At 44.1% G+C, this 7,668-nt stretch overlaps 1 long non-coding RNA gene across 1 annotated transcript; it reads right to left on the bottom strand.

Annotated features, from left to right (window-relative positions):
• Window positions 1-796: 796 nt before the first annotated feature.
• LOC135182700 (uncharacterized) lies at window positions 797-3,675 on the bottom strand. Its single transcript, XR_010305274.1, has 3 exons — window positions 3,556-3,675; window positions 2,477-2,678; window positions 797-2,383 (listed from the first exon to the last, which is right to left on the bottom strand). It is a non-coding gene; the product is annotated as an uncharacterized LOC135182700 (long non-coding RNA).
• Between the last annotated feature and the right edge of the window lie 3,993 nt (window positions 3,676-7,668).

The following is a 7,668-nucleotide window of genomic DNA, read 5'->3' as shown; positions in this document are numbered from 1 at the left end:
GGCGCCGCGGCGGCGGCGATGCGAAATGGCCTCACTTCCGGGGCAGTCTCGGCGCTGATTGGCCCAGGCGGCGGGCGCGGGAGGGGCGAGCCCCTGGCGGCCGTTGCCGAGCAACCAGGAGCGTAGGGCGGGGGCTGCCGGCGCCCCCACGCCGCGCTTCGGCCTCCGCCGGCAACCGCCCTCGCTGCCCGGCCGGCAGCAGACGAGGCGGAGGGAGAACGCCGAGAGCGCTAGAATTTCGTGTACCGTAGCTCATCGTCCCGAAGCGCGGTTCCCTGCGCGGCCGTCTCCCTGGGCTGACAGCTGACGGCCCCAGGCGAGAGCCAGAACGGGCGGCGCGGGGCAGCAACCGCCCGAAGGCGGAGGGCACTGGTCCGGACGGAGCTGAGAAAGTGTCGGGCTTTTTCTCCCCGGTGTCTTTTGAACTCCAGTATAAATAAGCATCAGATGCTGCATATTTTTACAGCCTTAGACAGAGGACGACCGCGGGTAAGCACAAGTATGTGCCCAGCAGCAGCAGGGAGGCGACTGTCCCCTTGTTCTGAGCTCCGGTGAGGCCACAGCTCGAGTACTGTCTTCACTTCTGGGCCCCTCATTCCAAGAGAAATGTGGAGGCAGGGGAGCGAGCGCAGAGAAGGGCGAGGAAGCTGAGGAAACTGGAGAATAAATCCTATGAAGAATGACGACAGTGAGGGTGAAAAGGACTAGCCGAGAGGAGGTTATGGAAAGGCGGGTGTAATTCCTGCCTGACAGGTAAGGGAAGCAGTGATAGAGAATAGGGAATGAGCATGGCACAAGAGGAAACATTTTTTCATGGAAAGAGGGGTGAGGCATGAGAAGAGGGTGCTCAGGGAGGTAGTGGATGTGTTTAAAGGTCGTTTGGATGTGGCACCTGAGGACACTGTTTAGGGCTGAAGGTTGTAGAGTGAGGGAGCAGATGGGCTGGATGATGCCGAGGGTGTGCTTGAACCTGAATGTTTCCGTGATTCTGGGAATTCTACAAAAGAGAAGAACCTGCAGCCAGGGGACCCCGGTGGCAAGACAAATGGCAGGGGTGTTGGACTTGATCTTCAGAGGTCACTTCCAACTGCTACCATTCTGTGGAGCGGCCCGTGGTGATTAAGTGGCACGCACACATTCGCTCTCCTTCGCTCCAGAGAGGCAAGCACAGGCAGTTGGAAGAAATGTCATTACATATTCAGCTTAAAAAATACCCCCAGAGTAGCAAGGAACATTTCTTCACTTATCACTTGGATTCACCTGTCTTGCCTCTAACCACAACACCTATGTGGCAGCATTTAATTAAGCATTTCTCTCTTTCCTAACTAATATAATGGATCTCAAATAAGAATGCAGAATACAGGCACAGGAGAAAAACTGACAGCCAGAACATAATCCATGACCATCACCAAAATACATAATTAAACATGGTTTCAGCAAGATTGCTCACTGTACAGTATACCCCATTTAAACCTCACAGGCAAAAGAAAAGCCTTGCCCTTAATTTTCCCAGAGACAGACCTTACACAGAGCACAACTGTTCAGTTCTCAGCTTCTCTGGACAGGCTTAGCTCTAGAAAGGAAATCAATACCATGGCATCCAGTTCTCCAAACCCACCCACTTTTACCACTTAGCTATGTGGAAACGAAAATAAAGGTTACGTGAAACTAAGGACATTTAATTTTACTTCAAGCAGCATTTTAAATTAATTACCTTCACCTATGTTATACAATTAATTAAAATGGATGAAACATAAGAACACTTCTCAGAACGAGGTAAAAATCAGTTTGCACATTTCCATTCTGTGCTAGGTATGCCCGTTTATAGATGCATGGGAACACTGTTTGATGTCACCTCCCATTATTTACACAATCTCCAAAATCAGTGGAATTCTCTCTGAAGGTTTGGTTATTCTATGCCTTTTTCCAGAGAAAAAGGTTTTCACACAAAGCTTGTGGGGAAAAAAAGGTGATCCACAAGAGACCTTGTTTTCAACTGAAATGATACAAGCAGAGGTAGATGAGACTAAGGGGTCATAAACTTCTCCTGCTTCTTTCCAGGTGGTGTTACCACTGTCTTTACAAAAACATTCCATTTCTTCCGTAGTAGGCAAGGAAAAGGAGGAAACTTCAAGCTACATTAGCACAGTGCTCAGTGTTTTAAGGTGGCAGCAGGGATAAAGGTGCCAAAGATGCAACACTTGCTGTCCCTTCTCAGTAAACAGCTATATGCCTCACTAAAAAGAAATGTAATATTCTTTCTTACCAAACAAAATAAGTTCATGTTCCCTCACCTCACTTTTGGAAATAACAGCAAATAACCTTCCAATTTGACATTTCATCTTTGTCCGTGTTATGTCCTCAATTTGGAACAAGCAAGACTCTAAAATGAAAGCAGATTTATACCTTGATTCAGTCTCCAGGACATGAAGGCATTCAGACAGAAAACCAGGAGTAAAAATGCTTGATTAAATACCTGTATATCAGAACTCAACCGAATCAGTTTAGGAAGTTCTTTCTCAAGAGGTGGCTTGTATTTGCATGAAAACAGCATTTGTGAGCAGTGCATCTTTCACAAAAAGGGAGAAAACATGGCACTGGTATCCAGCAAGATCCCAAATGGAGAAGTTTCAAGGCCTGAAGTGCCTCCTTGCTATTTCTTGTGAATTTCAGATTTGCTGCAGTGTGTTTAAAATGCAAAGAAAAAAAGAATGAAAAGCAGCCAGAGACTTCTTCTATCCTTGGTATCTTAGCACAGTTTTTCCTCAGAAACTCTTACCTTTTAACACCCTGATTTTTTTCCCCTCAACATAATGAAGCCACAGGGGTGGTTTAAGTTAAACATACTCTGTAAATAGATTTCCAAAGGAAGATGAATTTCAGAATGTTCAGTCACCCCATGCAGAGAGAACACAGGAGGGAAAACACTCCAGAAACACCCCAGATACCCTTGCCCTGCTCCGTTCCTGAAACTGAATACTTAAAGATGGTAACAATTTCTGTATTTTTTTTCAAATACAACTGCTGCTCTCATCTCTCCTTGAGAGCTCCCTCAAGATCTGCAGGCTCCTGTCCTAAAACTCCGTCTCCTTAATTACTGCCTCCGCACGCCCCCGCCCTTAGATCCAGCCAAAACTTCCCCTTTTGCAGTCTATGACCACTGATCTCTCAGGGTCCCACTGTGCTGCTTTGCAAAGAGCCCGATTTAATCTGGTCAGTGCCCTTTCCATAACAATGGGGGCTGCTATTCAGTTCCCCCCCAGGGGCATTGACTGCACCTCCCTGTTTAGGCTTCCTGCAAATCTGCTGGGGGCTGCAGGCACATGGGCAGTGCACCTGCACTTGGGCAAGCATTTATGTCTAGTGCCCTCCTAGTACATCCTGTTCCTCACATCAAGGTCGTGTCAGTGAGATGATCCACCTCCACCTAAGGGGGAAGCGTCTGCTTTTGCTCTCCAGTTGTGCAGTCACAGCAAGCTACTGCTCCATGTAGGGGCCTCCCTCTTGTATTCTTACTTGTGAAGAAATCAAACACTGTGTTAAAAGCAGACCTACCTGTTACTCATGACAAAAAGCAGAACTCCTTGATGGCACCAACCAATTCCTCAGGTAAAGATCTAAGAATCTATCACTTTCAGAACACAGAGCTCAGTCTGGGCAGCAGAGTTGCTCATCTCATCTGAAAGAACAACACAAAACATGTACTGGCTTTGCAACCAGCAGTGTGTTTACAGTCCAGTTTATCTACATTTACATTTTCTTTCCATTATATAATTTATGACGTTTTTAAAAAGCAGGTAATGAAATATCTGCTGTACTTCAGAAAGTAATGAGTCCCAGCTGTGTACCAGGCTTGCCTTTCACACAGCTTTACTTCCAGCAGTCTAGTTACAGCTTACTGGGCAGTGACCTACTCCTCCTTCCTTTTTCCTAACAGCACAAACCTCCTGAGGCCTGAAAAGCTTAAGGTTACTTTTGTACAGTTCACTGCTAACTGACTTAAACTCAGGAGTCCTTTCTCAGGGTTAACATAGCATATGGATACATGATTCAGTTCTCAGCCTCGGTATCATCACCTACAGATCAGCTCATGACAGCAAAAATAATGACTGCTGAGGAAGGTAAATTTTGCTAATGATAAAGATGATAAAATGCAGCATTAAGAAGGAAAAAAGTTCTCTTGATTTTAGCAGTCTACACTGCAGGTGATGCAGGAGCACACAACAGAAAAGGTCATTGAATGAAAACGGTGAAGCCATTTTTTGCAGGTTTACCTCTTTTCTAGGGCATTTTAGCAGACGATCATAGCACAAGACAGTGACAAATGCATTCCAGCTGAGATAAGATATGTGGGTCATGCTGACTTCGCAACATTATAAGCCACTACTGGGGATAACACAGCTTTTCTGTGAGGTAATTTACCTTCTTTGGATGAAAAGATAAATGTGAATTAACAGGAAAGAGTCTGAAACATCTGAGCTGTGCTATTGATCTACTAAAGACCTAGATAAGTCACAGAGAAACTAATGCTTGCTTTGCTTGGGATTAGTGATGGATGGGATAGCAGATTCAGCAGCTAAGGGGCTATCACTGTCAAGAAAATCTTAGCACAAGTATTTTTTTTTCCTTTAAATTATCCTGCAGTAGTAGGCAAAATACACCCCACAGTAGCACTAACCAGAAATGATCTTTTACTTATGACTTTATGGACTGTAAACAAAAATCCCATAAGGAACAAAAATACTCAGTGCTTAAAATTTAGCTCTAGTATTGAGTTTTTGAAGAAGAAAGAATAAATGAAATAGCTCAGGCCAGAAAGAATGTATGAAGGAAAAGAACAGAAAATAGTCTTTCAAGTGTGCTGTGTTCTTTGCTTTTTGTTTAGGCTTCCACCTTTGCTCAGTAAAACAGAGAGCTGAGTGTCATGACTGAACCTATTACAAAGCATTTATATCCACAACACATTGCATGTGTTTTTGGGCAGATAGAGAGTTCTTAACGTTTCTTATTAATATATTACTGAATTACTTGAGTTCATAAAGCACTCATGTATATGCTCTTGTGAGAAGACACACTGTTTTTAACAATTAAGTACCTACATTCCAAATATGGATTAGTTTCACTCCACAGAGACCTTACTCTGCAAGAAACACAGGATTGTATTTTTGCTGGTTGGACATGAAGTAATTGTTATTCAAGCTAAAAGGGCAGGGTAATGCCAGAACAGACTCCTTAGGTAGCTTGCAGAAAGGATCTTAAACAAAAATATGTAATTGCAGTATTGGGCAACTACAGTATCTTCTGCCTGTACAGAAGCAGAGTGATGAGACAGTCAAGCCCAGGCGTATGTGTGACAAAAATGATTTTTCTTCCCACCATCTCTTGCTGTTTCTTTGTTTCCATATTTCTAATGCCAGAAAACACATTCTTCTTGAAAGATGCATTCTGAACTCATTTGATACTGCGAAACAAAAGTAGGGAATTAGGACACAATTTCATCACACATTCCAAGTATCCCTCCAGTCAGCACTGTTTCAGGTTTTGTTCAGAGTCAACACAGGAAACTGTCTAAGGCCCTCTAACGCTCATATTTTCTTTGGGTGCTTCTGATTCTCTTCAGCTTGTCCCATTCTGGTAGATAGTAGCTGAACATGAGCCAGCAGTGTGCCCAGGTGGCCAAGGGAGCCAATGGCATCCTGGCCTGGACCAGGAACAGTGTGGCTAGTGGGACACGGGAGGTTATTCTTCCCCTGTACTCAACACTGGTTAGGCCACACCTTGAGTACTGTGTCCAGTTCTGGGTTTCCTCAGTTGAAGAAACATGTTGAGATACTGGAATGTGTCCAGAGAAGGTCAACAAAGCTGGTGAGAGGCCTGGAACACAACCCTGTGAGGAGAGGCTGAGGGAGCTGGGGTTGTTTAGCCTGGAGAAGAGGAGGCTCAGGGGTGACCTCATTGCTGTATACAACTACCTGAAGGGAGGCTGTAGCCAGGGGGTTGATCTCTTCTCCCAGGCAACCAGCAACAGAATGAGGGGACAGAGTCTCAAGTTGTGCCAGGGGACCTATAGGCTGGATATTTGGAGGAAGCTGTTCAAAGAGAGAGAGATTTGCCATTGCAATGGGTTGCCCAGGGAAATGATGGAGTTGCTGTCCCTGGTGGTGTTCAAAAAAAGACTGGATGAGGCACTTAGTATCACAGTATCACCAAGGTTGGAAGAGACCTCATAGATCAAGTCAACCCTTTACCACAGGGCTCAAGGCTAGACCATAGCACCAAGTGCTATGGTCTAGTTAATTGGACAGGGCAGGGTGCTAAGTTGGACTGGATGAACTTGGAGGTGTCTTCAACCTTGCTAATTCTACAATTCCTATTATACCAACTGATGGCAAATTTGTGGCTTTCTGCATCCCCCTCATAAATTAACACTGTTCAGTAGTTTGTAACTGTCCTATATGTTCTATAGTTTCTTGTTATTTCCCTACACTAATCTATATTGCAGTTCAACTGCTTCTTACAGGAAAGCTGAAAAAAAAGGCAGCCATTACACCATGAACATCAGCCAGGTTTTGTACAACTTGAAACATCTATTCAGTGAGCCGAGAAATGAGTTTTCATAGTGCACATCAAAGCCTGAGCTTCCCTGCCAACTAGCTGCCTGGTTAGTAGATTTGTTTGGGATACAGAACAGGGCATTTCTCTTGTGCATTTGGCACAAGTTTGCTAGCATTCAGTAATCAAAAAACAATTAGAGAGCCATGTCCACTGTGCTCTTTTTAATTCAACCAGTAAACACTGGGGAGAACACAAGTTGCAATTACCAGGCTTTCTGCTTTGCCTGTGATAATTTTTTAGAGCAGATGTTCCAGCCAGAGCAAATACAAATTTTCTATGTAAAGAATATTGTGAACCCACTGCTACAATGACACTCCTGGTTTATGCTTCATCCACTTGCCTGTCATAACCAAACTCCTGTCCCTCATGAAAGAGGATACAAGTTAAAGAACTCTGTCCTTTTTCTTTAAGAAAATGATCAGTGGCAATTTAACCTGAGAATCTAAATGTTTATGGGCTATGAAAGTCCAGATTGTAAAAGCTTTTCCACAGTGTTTTACCTATTTAATCAGATTATCACATGTGAGCACTGATATAGTTGTCAAAAAACACCCCTTGAAGATACCAAGCTCCATTTATGCCTTTTAATTTGGAAGTAGAAATTAAATACCCAATGTACATCTTTCCTACTGTATCTTATCCTTGTCTTTCCTGTCTGGGGTTTTGAGAAGGGATTTGAGTAAGCAGCTTGCAACAAGCTGATGTGCTAGAGTGCTCTGCAGAATGGAGCAAAAGGAGTGTCTTAGGGCAAAACAAGCCATTGCCTCCAACCTAGCAATCACTACCACCTCAGCTAGATTCTGCTGTCATTTTAGCACTTGACCAGGTCACAGTTTCCTTTTCAGTATTTTGTATGCAGTGCCATCAGAATGTACATCTCTGGAAGGAAGATCCATAATTTTCAAGGCTGAAGGAGATATTAAAGAAAAAACTGTTAACTACTGGCCTTTAGTTTTCTTCCCCTACTGCAGCACTCATTACAAGTTGTAGACTAAGTAAAAAAGGTGAGATGGCCTGTGCTTCCTGGACTGCCTAGTCCCTTGGAAGCACCAA

The sequence above is a fragment of the Pogoniulus pusillus genome, chromosome 17, assembly GCF_015220805.1.
Source record: "Pogoniulus pusillus isolate bPogPus1 chromosome 17, bPogPus1.pri, whole genome shotgun sequence".
Taxonomy (NCBI): Eukaryota; Metazoa; Chordata; class Aves; order Piciformes; family Lybiidae; genus Pogoniulus; species Pogoniulus pusillus.
Note: the sequence above shows the minus strand (reverse complement) of the source record. Positions and strands in the feature narration are given on the sequence as shown.